Here is a 15814-nt window from a genome sequence, read left to right on the forward strand (position 1 = left end):
TAATCCATAACTCATTTGTCTAAGCTGCTCAGAAAACTTATGGCCATTTTTGATCCCTATCTTCCACCACCATCCAAGAGAGCCCTACCTGAACTACCATACTTAAAATTGCAACCCACCTCTATCCTGCAGGTCCTTACCTTTTTCCAAAACACTTTGTAAGCTACTCCTTATATTGTTTTCTGATCATCTCCCTCCATGGGAATAAATCCCCATAAGGGCAAAGTTTTTGTCTGTTTTATTCACTGATATAAACACAGTAGTCCAAATAGTGCCTGACACAAGGTAGCCTCCTTTGTTGGGTAGATACCATGTGATTTTGGTAATATTGATTCTACCTCTAACTCCTGGGGTAAACCCCAAAATAAAATCTTCATTGTTTTGGTTTGGGTAAGAAAAGTCTCCTTTTCCATAATTAATTTTAAAAATTAAAATAAAAAAAGCCCCTCCTCCTGAATCTCAGCAGGGATGTACATTGTCCTGCAAGCATCAAGAATCCAGATTACAGCATGAGTGGAATCCATCTGAAGATGAAGCTGATATTATGAAAGGGAAAGGAGAGATGGAAAGAAGCCAACTCCATAATGACATGTTTAAGTTACTAGTTTAAGCCAACATTTAAGTAAGCTGTGTGAGTTAATGAATTCTCACATTGTTTTGGCCAGTGAGTTGGGTTTTCTATGAACCATTGTATTAGTCCTTTTTGTGTTGCTATGACAGAATACACAAGACTGACACTGGTAGTTTATCATGAATACAAATGTACTGGGTTACAGTTCTGGAGGCTGAGAAGTCCAACATCAAGGTATCAGCATCTGGTGTGGGCCGTCTTGTTGCCTCATCACATGGGAGAAGGCAGAAGGGCAAGAGCACAAGACAGAGGACCCACTCTTGCTACCCTTTTTAATAATTCCATTAATCTATTCATGATGGCCCTATCCTCATGACTGAAACACCTCCCATTAGGCCCCATCTCCTAACATTGTTATACTGGGGATTAAGTTTCTAACACATGTAAATAGGTTCTAACTAGGTTAGCTAGGTTGAACCAGTTTACATCCCCATCAACAGTGTAGAAATGTTTCCTTTGCTCTGCAGCCTCATTGACACCTGTTGTTTTTTGACTTTTTAATGATAGCCAATCTGACCAGTATGAGGTGGTATCTCATTGTAGTTTTGATTTGCATTTTTCTGATGATTAGTGAAGCTGAACATTTTTTATATGTTTGTTGGTTGCTTTAAATCTTCTTTTGAGAGATGTCTATGTCCTTTGCACTCTTTTTAATGGGGTTACTTATTTTTTTCCCAGCAATTCATTTGAGTTCCTTGTAGATCCTGAATGTTAGGCTTTTGTCGGATGCATAGTTTTCAAATATTTTTTCCCATTCTCTGGGTTGAAGAGATGAATATTTGGACTCTAGCCTCACAAATCAAGGAAGAATACACACAGCAAAAAATGTAAAGCAGTGATAAATGCCATGGTAGAAAGGCATGTGGTACGACAGAATCACATAAAGAAATGACAGGTCTACACATGTTCTCACTCATAAGTGGACTCTGAACACCTATCATAATACTCACAAAAAGGATTGACAGCAGCAGGACACTGCCAGGGGTGGGAGGGAGGACACATAACATCAATAAGGGTGCCGATCCTAATCCAGGCAAGAAGAGGGCCAATGAGAGGCTCAAACTTCACCTGTGCCTAAACCACTTATGTACAACACCCCTGACTTGTACCCCACACCTTTAAAATAAAATGAAATTTTAAAAAATATATGAATAAAAATAATGTATAACAACAACAACAAAAAAGAAATGACAGGTCTAGTCTCTCAGGTATAAGTGTGTTAGTGGTGTGGTGCCCACCCTATGTCCCTCATCCTTCTCCATTTAGGTAACTTGTCCTCAGAGATTTCATTGGCTATTAACATCATTATTGAGTTGTCAATAGAAACTTTTAAGTAAATCATTAGTAAGTTGATTTATCTACTTGTGAGCAACTTTGTTGTTTTTTTGTTTGTTTGTTTGTTTAAATCTGGTTGAGAAGGTTAATGTCTAATAGCCCTTGATGAATTTTGAATTATTCCATGGATGAAATATAAAAACATTGCTAAGAGTATGGGGAGATGGAGACGGAGTGTGGGGAGACTGGCACACTCATGCAAACTTGGGGGAGAGAGAATCTGATTCAGCTAGTTTTGTAAACTGTCAATAACAAAATTGTGTGTATGTGTGTGTGTGTGTGTGTGTGTGTGTGTGTGTGTGTGTACATGTCATACATGTATATTCTCTAGCACAGCAGTTCTATTTCTAGGACACGCCCCTACACAAATATTGACTTGCATATGCAAAGAGTTTTGGATAAAATTGAGCATTGCATCATTGTTTTTAATAGCTAGATATCAGATACAACAAAATGTCCATCATATAGAAACATAATTTATAGAACATTATAAAATAATATGAACCTGCTTTAAAGGGTGATTATTTTTATGTGGTGGTATAGAGCTTCATGAAATATTGTTGAGTAAACAAATCATAGAACTATATATCATGGGATCTAATTTTTGTAAAAAAAAAAATCCTCAACCAGGTTTATGTATGTGTTCATGCATATGTGGATAATACATATATGTCATAAATGTACATGGGAAGGTCCACAAAGTTAATGGCTACCTCTGGGATGTTAGTATAAGGAAACCTCAATTTTTCACTACAGTGTTTGTAGTTATAGTGTTTGAATTTTTTACATTACTATTGAAAGTGAAAAGGTCAGGTCTAGTAGCTCACGCTTGTCATCCCAACACTTAGGAGGCTGAGGTGGGCAGATTGTTTGAGCCCGGGGTTCAAGACCAACCTGGGTAACAGAGCAAGACCTCATCTTTGCAAAAACCAAAAAATTGACACTCCAGTCTGGGAAACAGAGTGAGATTCCGGCTTAAAAAAAACTGGAAAACAATAACTGTTGTTTAACTTTATTCTGGATGTTCTAGACAGTAGAATAAACTTTTTAAAATATTCGAATATGTAAATATTGAAAAGGAAAAAAATTCAATTTGTGGTGAAATGAGAGAAAGGTTAAGAGGTGCAACATGGCTTTTAAGAATCTCTCACATTCCAGACACTATACTGAAAAGTCAGCAAATTCCTGAGAAGTCACACCAATGTCTCCAGTTCTGGAGAGAAGCAAACAGTATCATAAATCATTTTTCTTGACTTCCGGCAAGATGGCCATGGGGCAGCCTGGTCTATGAGACCCTCTGCAAAGGAGAACACAGAGGGTCTCTGGCTCTCTCCCTAGGGGATGTGGATCCCAACGTTGGCGGGCTACTCTTCACACAGAACTGGGTCGTCACCACCGCTGGGACATGAAGCGGTCTGGACAGCCACTGCAGCTGCAGACACAGCAGCCACCGGCGCCACTGAGGCCTCTGTTGCAGCCATAGCATATCGCACCGCTCGTGCCTGAGGTGATCCACAACTTCAGTCCTTGAAGCCCCTGCAGGCAAGATCTGCTGGGATTGCTGCCACCTCTGCTGCCATCTTGATGTCCTGCTGGCGTGGGTCTCCTCCAGTGTACCCTGAAGCAGGCTTCCATCTCCGGCCTCTGCCTGGCTCCTGTCCGGCTCCACTCCCTATGGGGCAAGCAGCTGAGATAGCACCACCTGCTGGCGATTCAAGGTAACAACAGCGAAACGGGAAAAACAAGCTTGAAAAATAGACACAGGCCAGATTTGAGTGATGAACTGAGAGTGATCTGAACTGTCCTTCACATCAGGCCAGGGGCAACTAACCCCAACTGTGAACTAATTTACCAACTTGAGAAGACAGCTAGAAATCAGAGCTGAAAGGACACTGGACTTAAAGGAAAAGTCTCAGAGTGTGCTTGATTAGTTCTGTTAGTTTAATGACTTGATGCTATTCCTATTGCTTTGTTCCTTTTTTTTCTCTTCCTTTTATTCTCTTTTCTCCTCTCTGTAAACCATATATTTGTATAGAGGAACAGCACACAAATAAGGTGGTTGGTTAGCTTATATGTTAGCATCATTGTATGTTTTAATTTTTTTTGTCTGGGAGCTGGTTATCTGTAAGCCATGGCCTATTGTTTTTATCTGTTTCAGTTTAGGTCTCTCTCCATTGGTTGATACACTTATCTATTTCCCTCCTTACTCCTCTCTCTATCTACCTCCCCCCCCCCCCCCGGCTGCTCCATTCTCTTCCCTCTGCTAACCACATTTTATTTCAGGGAGTAAACCTACAGCCCCACTGCATGGACAGATTTCAAGGCAGTGGGAATTGGGTCTCAGATTATCCATACATCTGTCAGCAGATACCAGGACCTGCAGATAGATTTTGAATCACAGCTTCCCCCATAAGTAAATCTCAAAACTGCAAAAAGCACCAGACCCAACCTACAGTGCAACTCCAGAATTGAACAAAGTCAGAAGGCATACATAAGAAGAATAGGAGTTTAACAAACAGAAGTAAAAGCAATCCCTCTACCCCTGAACAACAGAATTAAAAAAGACGGTGACGTGGGGGGAAGAAAAAAGTAGAGTGGGAAAAAACTGCACAAATGAAGAAAAACCAAAAGAAGAATATAGGTCTCACACAGACCCCTGGGAGATCAGACACTGAGAAAACAGACTCTGGAACACAAACAATGAAGAGCCCCCAGAATGACTGGTCACATGCAACAAACCCAGACATCAAGACATTAATAGAGAGAATTTAAAAAATTGAGGAGAGACAAGAGGAAAATAGGAAGGAGCTGATGTCAGAAATAACAGCAGTAAAGAATACTGTGATGGAAATAAATAACAAACTAATAAGCATGGAAAGCAGAATTAGCCAAGTAGAAGAAAGAATCTCAGAGCTTGAAGACCAAAACACAGAACTAACCCAAACTGTCAAAAGCAAACAAAAGAAGCTCAAAAAGACAGAACAAAACCTTCAAGAGATGAATGACCACTTCAAGAGACCAAACCTAAAAGTAACTGGCCTTCCTGAGGCAGAGAGAGAAACAGAGGCCACACTAGAACAAACATTTCATGAAATCATTCAAGAAAATTTCCCTTATCTCATCTAGGATGAAAAAATTCAAACACAAGAGATTCAGAGAACTCCTGCAAGACAACAAATGAGAAGACCAACTCCCAGACACATAATAATTCGCCTAAACAAAGTAGGTATAAAAGAAAAAACCCTAAAGGCTGCAAGAGAAAAAGGCCAGACTACCTACCAGGGAAGACCAATTAGAATAGCAGCAGATTTATGTACAGAAATCCTCCAGGCTGGAAGAGCTTGGAGCCCAATCTTCAAAGTTCTAAAAAATAAACAATTTCAACCAAGAATAATCTACCCTGCCAAGCTAAGCTTCATCAGTGAGGCAGAATTGAAATCTTTCCCAGATATCCAATCCCTAAGAACCTACGCTGCCACCAGAACACCTCTACAAGAAACACTTAAGAAAGTATTGAACACAGAAGAAAAGGAAAAAAGAACAACAACATTCTTCATAAGAGTACAGGCAAAAGATTAAAAACACACATGATTCAACTCTAAAACCAAAAGAAAGACACCACACAAACAGGAAGAACAACAACTCTGGAAGAACATTATGATAGGGATCAACTCTCACATTTCAATAATTAGTTTGAATGTGAACGGACTAGATGACCACTGAAAAGACATAGAATGGCAAAATGGATAAAATATCACCAGGCAAAAATCTACTGCCTTCAAGAGACTCACCTCACTAGAAAGGACACTCACAGACTCAAAGTAAGAGGATGGGAAACAAATTTTCAGGCGAATGGAACACAAAAGAAAGGAGGAGGCATAATCTTAATCTCAGACAAAATACCCTTTAAGCTATCAAAAATTTAAAAAAATACAGAAGGACACTACATAATGATAAAAGGTTCAATCCATCAACAAGAAATATCCATCTATATTTGGTGCATCCTAAACATATATGCACCGAACATAGGAGCACCGACTTTCATAAAGCAGCTTCTAGGTAAACTAAAAAAAGACATCGACTCTAAACCATCATAGCTGGGGACTTTAATACCCCACTCACAACCCTAGAATGATCATCAGGACCAAAAATCAGCAACGAGATCTGAAACCTCAATGTGACTCTTGATCAAATGGACTTAATTGATACCTACAGAACCCTTCATCCAAAGACCACAGAATACACATTCTACTCATCACTGCATGGAACGTACTCTAAGATCGACAACATACTTGGCCATAAATCAAGCATAAGCAAATTTAAAAGGACTGAAATTTTACCAGGCACCTTCTCGGACCACAGTGGAATAAAAATAAACATTAACACCAACAAGGGCACCCCCAAACCCACAAAGACATGGATACTAAGCAGCATGATGCTAAACAACTCCTGGGTCAATGATGAAATCAAAACAGTGATTAAAAGATACCTGGAAACAAATGAAAATGAAGAAACATCTTACCAAAATCTCTGGGACTCCATGAAAGCTGTAGTAAGAGGAGAATTTATATCCCTACAAACGCACATGAAGAAAATGGAAGGATCACAAATTAACAGCCTAACAAGCCACCTAAGGAAGCTGGAAAAGCAGGACCACAAAACCCTAATTTCAGCAGAAGAATCCAGATCACCAAAATAAAAGCCCATATCCAGGACATAGAAGACAAAAAGTAAATATAAAAAATCAATGAAACAAAAAGCTGGTTCTTCAAAAGGATAAACAATATCGATGGTCCCCTAGCTAGAATGACCAAGAAAAAGAGAAAAAGTCCAAATAAACACAATCAGAAACACAAAAGATGAAGTCATATCTGGCCCTGAAGAAATACCAAAGATCATTAGAGACCACTATGTACACTTGTATGGAAACAAACTTGAAAACCTTTTGGAAATGGAGGATTTTCTGACATCACACAACCTGCCTAGTTTGAAACAAGAAGAAATTGAGACCCTAAATAGACCAATAACAATCAAGGAAATTGACTATGCAATAAGAAAGCTACCTACAAAAAAAGCCCTGGACCAGATGACTTTCCAGCAGAATTCTACAAGACATTTAAGGAGGAGCTTATACCAATCCTACTGAAGGTATTCCAGGTGATTGAGAAAGATGGAACTCTCCCCCAAATCATTTTATGAAGCTAACATCACATTGATACCCAAGCCAGGTAAAGACCCAACAGAAAGAGAACTACAGGCCAATATCTTTGATGAACATAGATGCTAAAATTCTCAACAAGATCCTAGCGAACCAGATTCAGCAATACATCTCAAAAAGCATCCATCATGACCAAGTAGGCTTCATCCCTGGAATGCAAGGCTGGGTCAACATTTGTAAAACCATAAATGTAATTAAATACATCGACAGATGTCAAAACAAAAACCACATGATTATATCATTAGATGCAGAAAAAGCTTTTGATAAAGTCCAGCACTCCTTCTTGATAAAAACCCTCGAACAGCTAGGCATATGGGGCTAGGCATACCTCAAAATAGTAAAAGCCATCTACAAGAAATCCATAGCCAGCATACTCCTAAACAGGCAAAAACTGGAACCATTTCCCTTGAAAAATGGAACAAGACAAGGATGCCCACTCTCACCCCTCCTGTTCAATATAGTATTGGAAGTCCTGGCTAGAGCAATCACAGAAGAGAAGGCAATCAGGGGTGTCCAAATAGGAAAAGAGGAAGTCAAGCTATCTCTCTTTGCAGATGACATGATCGTGTACCTTGAAAACCCAAGAGAATCTGTTAAAAACCTCCTTACACTGATAAAGGACTTTGGCAAAGACTCAGGATATAAAATATATGTGCAAAACACAATCACATTTCTTTACACCAATAATAAACAAACAGAAGCCCAAATAAAAAGCACAATTCCATTCACAATAGCCACAAAAAAAATGAAATAACTTGGCATCTTCCTAACCAGAAATGTGAAATCCCTTTACAGTGAAAACTACAAAACACTGCTCAAAGAAATCAAAGATGTCACAAAGTGGAAAAATATCCCATGCTCATGAAATGGAAGAATCAACATTGTGAAGATCTTACCTAAGGCAATCTACAGATTTAATGCAATACTCATCAAATTACCAGCAACATTCTTCTCAGACCTAGAAAAAACAACACAGGAATTCATATGGAAACACAAACGACCAAGAATAACCAGAACAATCCTCAGCAAAAAAAAAACAAAGAATGTGGTATCGCATTACCAGACTTCAAACTTTACTATAAAGCTACAATATTCAAAACAGCTTGGTATTGGTACAGGAACAGGCATACAGACCAATGGAATAGAATTGAGATTCCAGAAGCAAAACCTCAATTTCTCAACCAACTCCTCTTCAACAAAGCCTCCACCACCTACTGCTTGGGAGAGGAGAACCTATAAAGTAAATGGTGCTAGGAAAACTGGCTGATCACATGCAGAAGATTGAAACAGGACCCTATCTATCCCCATACACAAAAATTAACTCTAAATGCATCAGAGACCTAAATGTAAAACTTCAAACCATAAGAACCTTAGAAAATGAAGGACATACCCTCATGGAAATTGGAACTGGCATCCAATTCCTGAACAAGACCCAAAACCCACAGGCCATAAGAGATAAGATAGATAAGTGAGACCTCATTAAACTGACAAGCTTCTGCAAAGCCAAAGAAACCATCAAGAGAGCAGGGAGACAGCCTACAGACTCGGAAAAAGTGTTATTTGCCAACTCCAGGTCTGACAAAGGCTTAACATCTTGGATCTACAAGGAACTCAAATGTGCTGAAAAGAAAAAAACAAACAACCCCATTATAAAATGGGCAAAAGTTATGAATAGACACTTCTCAAAGGAAGACATCCAAGCAGCCAACAGACACATGAAGAAATGTTCAACCTCACTAATCGTCAGGGAGATGCAAATCAAAACCACACTGAGACACCACCTAACTCCAGTCAGAATGGTCATCATCAATAACAAAAAAAACAGTTGCTGGAGAGGGTGTGGCGAAAAGGGAACACTTCTACACTGTTGGTGGGAGAGCAAACTAGTGCAACCTTTGTGGAAAACAGTATGGCGATTCCTAAAAGCTCTAAATATTGACCTCCCATATGACCCTGCAATCCCCCTAGTGGGAATATACCCCGAAGAACTCAAATCACTCTACCAAAAAGATGCCTGCACACGAATATTTATCGCAGCAGTGCTCACAATAGCAAGAACCTGGAAGCAACCATGCAACCCATCAAAAGAGGACTGGATTTAAAAATGTGGTACATATACACAATGGAATACTATGCAGCCATAAAAAAGAACAAAAGCATGAATTTCACAGCAATCTGGATGGAACTAGAGTCTATAATACGAGTGACCTCTCACAGAAATAAAGATCTGAGTATCACATGTTCTCACTCATATAGTGGATCCTGAACATCCAACATAATACTATAAGAAAATGACTGACAGTGGTGGGAAACTATGGGGGGAGGGAAAGGGAGATGGGATTAAAGGTAGTAAATATCTGTCTGGGGGCGAGGAGACACCTCTTATCAACAAGGGTGCCTGAACGAAGCATATTTGTATACCTAACCCTTAACTGTACCCGACAATATCATAATAAAAAATATTGATTAAAAAATAAAAATAAAAAAACAAAAACAAAAAATAAATCATTTTTCTTGTTCTGTTTAGTGGAAATTACTGCTGAAAAGAAATGGGTGAGCTTTCTTGACAAACTATGTGACAATGAAATCACTTTGAATCAAATTAAAGAGCTCAGGAGTGGGGAAGTCAGGGTAAAGGAGATGGAGGTGAGCACCAGATCCACACACAAGAGCACAGATTACACAGAGCTGAGGGTGCCGTGGTTATGGACCAGAAAGTAGTAATGTGCACAGAGGCAATTTAAAAATAACATGGGTTTTTTCCAGACTACGTTTATTAGAGAAAGAAGGGAGAAAAGAAAGGGAGACATGCCAGAGTTGGTATGGGTGAAAGAAAGCACCAAAAGTAACATGTTTTGTAATAAATATTAGAATGTGGGGAGCTGGCATGGGAGGGGTGTGAGGATGCTGATCTCTTCAGCCTATGACAGTCCATCTATATGGTCAAAATCTACCATGTTGTTTGTTTGTTTGTTTGTTTTTAGAGACAGGCTCTCACTCTGTTGCCCAGGCTGGAGTGTAGTGGTGTGATCATAGCATACTACATCCTTGAACTCCTGGACTCAAGTGATCCTCCCATCTCAGTCTTCCTAGTAGCTAGGAAAACAGTTTTGAGCCACTCAATCTAGCTAACTTTTTAATTTTTTGTAGAGATTGGGTTTTGCTATGCTACACAGGATGGTCCTGAACTCTTGGCCTCAAGCAATCCTCTTACCTTGTCCTCCCAAAGAACTGGGGTTATAGGTATCAGCCACTGTGCCTGACCAAAACATGTCATTATTAATAGTATGATACCTCTTTTTTGGTGAGGGGGGAGTTGGAGTCTCATTCTACTGCCCAGGCTACTGTGTAGTGGCACACTCACGGCTACCCCAGCGTCGACCCACTGGGCTCCGGCAATCCTTCCGCCTGAGCCTTCCAAGTAGCTGGAACCACAGGGGCATACTACCATGCCCTGCTAATTTGTTATTTATTGTAGAGGTGGGGTCTTGCCAAGTTGCCCGGGCTGGTCTCGAACCCGCTGGCTCAGGCAATCCACTCCCCTCGGCTTCCCAAAGTGCTGGGATTACAGACTGAGACACCAAGCCCAGCCATATAATAACTCTTAATGATTGTCCTAATTACTTTTATTAGTTCCAGAGAAAAATTTTGCAAATAATAGATCTACAAATAAGGACATAATTATAGGAAAGTTAAGAACTTTTTTATTATACTTCAGTTACTTTTTTTTCTGTTCATTTCAGGTAAGAGTAATACAAATATTCTGTCTACTCTCTGTTTTTCTACCAAACCACCACTCTGCATACAGTCAGATATCTACAAGAAAGTTCACTGAAGGCCATTTAGGATTGTTTTTAGTGTACGGATTTAAAGTAGTATTTTAAAGTTCACCTTTGTACTTCTTCCAGATCATTTGAATTATTTATAATGATTATGTGTCATTTTTATAAAATCAATACAATCAGTAAATGAAAAACTTTCTCTTTTATTTAGAAATACACTTTGGGCTTTTCCTATTTCAAAAAAGATTTATCTGCTCTATTTTATAAGCCCCCTACAATAATTTATGTGAAATCCAATTATCTGTTTTCTTCTTCTTCTTATATAATTTTTCAGTATCAATTACTGAAGAACATTGCTGAGAGGTAGGATGGTGTAGTGACTTAGAGCACACGCTCTGGGGCCTAACTGCGTGGGCCCACCTTACCTGCTCTGTGATCTTGGGCAAGAACTTAGTTTTTCCCATTTCCTGTACGTAAAGTGGGGATGTGACTCACAGTACCCACCTGGTAGAATTAAATACATCTACATGTGTAAAGGAATTGCTCTCAACAGTACTCTTGTGTTTACTATTATTTCTCCACTTTCTGTTTATTTTGATAATACAAGTAAGACAAGTGCATTTTAGAAGAAAATTGTAAATTTCAATGAAGCAAAAAGAAAAATCATCTCAATCTCTTTACCTGGAGATAATTATATCTTGGCATAGTATCCTTATGTCTTACTAATACCTTTATCTTAACTGATATTCTCATGTTGCTATTCTGAAAAAAATGATTTTTCCTCTCATACTTTAATTTTCCCTAGATAATTACTTTTTCTAATAGGTGTTACAAGTAAATGGTAGAAAACTCTAAAGTCACAAAAGGGTATACAATTGAAAGTAAGTCCCCCTCCCTCCCTAGCCACCAACCAGTTCCCTTCCCTGGAGGCAACCAATAGGGATGGATGGAAGGATGGATGGATGGATGGATGGATGAATGGATAGATGGATGGATGGATGGATGGATGGATGGACAGACGGACAGACAGGTGGACAGACAGATGGTTGGACGAATACACACATACAATTTTTTTCAGCTTATATTATTTTTATAAAATAATTTTTTTAAAATTATACTCATTTCCTCATGAAGTACAAGAAGAAGAAGGAAAAAGAAGAGAAGGAGGAAGAGGAGGAGGAGGAGGAGGAGACTGGCTCATGAAGTCTTTGAGAAATGGAGGAGTGATCTCTGGCTTTCCAAGCCATGCCTATAAAGGGTGAGGCTCACCCTTGTTGGGAGCCTTCCCAGCCTGTTTGGTTACCTCATGATCTGGGGGAGATGGCTAACCAGAATCCTCCTCCAAAACTCTCTCAAGATAGGATGTCAATATGGCACAGGTAATGAGTTTCCCTGTCCTGAAAAGGTACAAGTTTCTGAATCAGTATTATTTTCTTAACTCATAATATGGAATTTATTTTCTTATCACAAAGTAACTGATGCTCATTGCTTTTTTAAAAATGAGAAAACATGCAAAAGTACAAGAGATAAAAATTTAAATATTTTTAATCCTACCGTTTATATAATTATTTAATACCTAAATATTACTATAGCTACTAAGCAAATGATTTAAAATAAACTAAATCAAGTTAAACAGGAAAGTTAATATCACATCTAAAAATCATAATACAAAAAAGGATTGAAAAATGTCTCAAATGACTACAGCCATTGTTTTAAATAATTTCTAACATTTTTATAAAGCAGAATTTCAATATGATATTTTTGGATTAACTTAAATTTCCTTTACTCTGTAACTTTTCCTGACTGGGATATAAGCATTTGGGAAATGATGGATATATTCCTTGAGGGGTAAATTTTAAAGCAGATCACCTATGTCAAATAATTTCTCATATGTGAAAAATAGTCTCAATATGTAATTGCTGGCAATTTGGTTTGTTGCACTCTTATGTAAGTTATGCATGGTATTTGCTCCAGTTCCTTTCTTTGTCTTGGTCTCCTTTAATTCGGCAATCAAAAACTAAGATTGTCACTTCACAGGGAAAAAGAAGACAAGTCAGTAAAACCACAGCAGAACAGATTTCACTACTTGAAATGTGTGATTAAGTGTAGAAAGGGATTGATTTGCTTAAATAAGTCAGTCTTCTTTTACTGCTTTACTTCTTTACTGAATTAATAGCTTAATCAAGATAAAATATTTAAAATATTTATAATAACAAGCTTTCCTTACATACTTGTGAAGTCAGATAACTCTTATTTGTTCACTAAAAACAACCATTTTTTTAACCCTCGTTTATGTTATGCAGAATATTTACCTTAAGGTGTTAAAATCATTCAAAATAAAATCTTTTGTCTTTTTTCTGAACTAGTCCAAAATACTGAGATTATTGTATTAAGAGTTCCAGAATATCTGCCCTTTTTTATTTTTGTAGGTTTTCTTTCTTTCTTTTTTTTCCATCACACAAAAATATGTGTCCTTGGTGGCTTATGCCTGTAATCCTAGCATTTCAGGAGGCTACGGTGGGAGGATTGCTTTAGCTCAGGCATTTGAGACCAACCTGGGCGACATAGCAATATATCATCTCTACAAAGAAATAAAGAAATTAGCGAGGTACGGTGGCATGCACCTGTAGACTCAGCTACTCAGGAAGCTCAAAAGGGTTGATCGCTTGAACCCGGGAAGTCAAGGCTGCAGTGAGCCATGACCATGCCACTGCACTGCAGTCTGGAAAACAGACCCTGACTCAGCAAACAAACAAAAATATGTGCCCTTGGGTGCAGTGGCTGGTACCTGTAGTCCTAACTACTTGGGAGGCTGAGGTGGAAGGATCACTTGAGCCCAGGAGTTGGAGACCTACCTAGGCAACACAGTGAAACTCTGTCTCAAAAACAAACAAACAAAAAAAGTTTCCATTACTTAAAAAATTAAAAATATAAATTTTAAGACATTTACAAGATGTGGAGATCAGAACTTACACCCTCATGAGTAACAAAGTAGAGACATACATCCATAGGAATGTTTCAATTAAATTTAAGTTCATTTTCCAGGATTTAGGTAGTTAGAACATACAGATTTATTGCTCCACATTTATTTTATTTTAAAATGATTGGATGTTGACTGTGACTATCGAAGTTGCTATTAGTTTTCTTCTCTAGAAGCAAATAGAGAAGATGTTAACTAATTCAACCTGCAAGCTGAACTACTCCTAATTAGTCAGAAACAAGTGCTGTTTAATTCCATTCATAAAATATCCAAGGGAAAGGAGTCCCAGTTTGCCTGAATAATCTGCCAGTAAATTTCCTTTCTCCTCTTAATAGCTTTACCATAAAAAAGTCCTTCATTATAGTTCATTCAAATCCCCTAAGCCATAACTTAACCCCTTTTCTTCTCATGGGATCAGTCGTGTTTGAATCTATTGCCTTTGACTTTCACTTCTATCAAGGAATGTGGCTTGATTTCTAGGCCATTTTGGCTTTTCCCTGAGAACAATAATCCACCTGTCCTTATTTGTTTGATAGGAACAATTATTTGAGTTGCATACAGGCCATACACATTCACATATTCTACTTTTAAACTCAATTTCTAAAATTGTTATGACCTGTCAGGCTGCTTTTCTGGTAAAAATTTATAAAACCTTGTAAAACGTATATGAGAAATACTCAAATACATTCTTTTTTAAATATATATTTTATTTTAAAGATGTGGGGTACAATTCAGGATTGAGTATACAGGTGTCACTGTGCAGGGAAAGTTTGGGCCTCCCTTTGGTCCCTACTTTGCCTGGTTTGCAATCAGGTACCCTTATTGATGTTATGTGCCCCCCGCCCCCGGCAGTTCAAATACATTATTGTAAAATAGGCAAAAATACAGAATTATGTAGAATAAAACACTAAACATCCTCTCCATTTCACATTCCATGTTCAGTCCAATTCCTAGCTAATATGTCAGCCTATTTAGAATTTCTTTTCCCCAAGACTGAAATGTAGATCCTTAGATTCAAACACACAGTTAAGCATCAGTAGAAAAAGTCTTACATCTTTCTATGGAGCCTGGATACTCAGATCTAGTAGCTGCTATTTGATCCAGACTTTGTGTCATACCTAACAGTTACATGAAAATGGTCCATTGCATTCAGTGTCCAACCTCTGGTGACTCAACTAGGAGTTACTTATACAGAAAATCATGGCAGCCATCCTCAGCGAAACCCACCCCAGGCCCCAAGGAAATCCTTGGTTATCTTCAGTTACCCTTTATAGATTCGTTCTACTTAAACGTTCTTTCACGGCATCAAGAGAACCACTAACCGACTGAGTGACCTTGGGAGCGTCACATAACCTCAGGGGCCTCATCTTCCTCATGTATGAATTAGATAGTCATGTTATGCCATTTCTAAATTTCCTCCATGCTTCTAAATTCTTTTATGTCCTTCCTTTCCTCAAGTGAGAGATGAAAATATGACGATGGTATTAACATTGTCAAACAAATAAGCAAGACTATTAAAAAAGACATAGCAAGTGTTTTTCCCTGGGAAATTTTTTGCCTTGTTTTCCTATTTAATATAGTACTCAGGAGACCTTAACATCAATGGCTGTTTGACATTTGAAATCCACAGCCTAGAATGCATTACTATTCTGGGGCTGGAGAGAACCAAGGAGTCTGCACTAAGCTATATAGTCCCAGCCAGTGAAGGCAGTCATCAAGGAGAGAGGCTGGATTCAAGTTGAGAGAAGTGAAAGTTCAAAGTCAAGACAAAATTTTAAAAACATCAAGTTCCACAGATGAAGCAAGGTCTTAACAGAGGAAGAAAATCACACTTCAAAAAAGATCAGAAATAGGCTGGGCGCAGTGGC

Source organism: Carlito syrichta, unplaced genomic scaffold (genome assembly GCF_000164805.1).
Source record: "Carlito syrichta isolate Samal-C Ts95f unplaced genomic scaffold, Tarsius_syrichta-2.0.1 Scaffold239038, whole genome shotgun sequence".
In the NCBI taxonomy this organism is placed as follows: domain Eukaryota; kingdom Metazoa; phylum Chordata; class Mammalia; order Primates; family Tarsiidae; genus Carlito; species Carlito syrichta.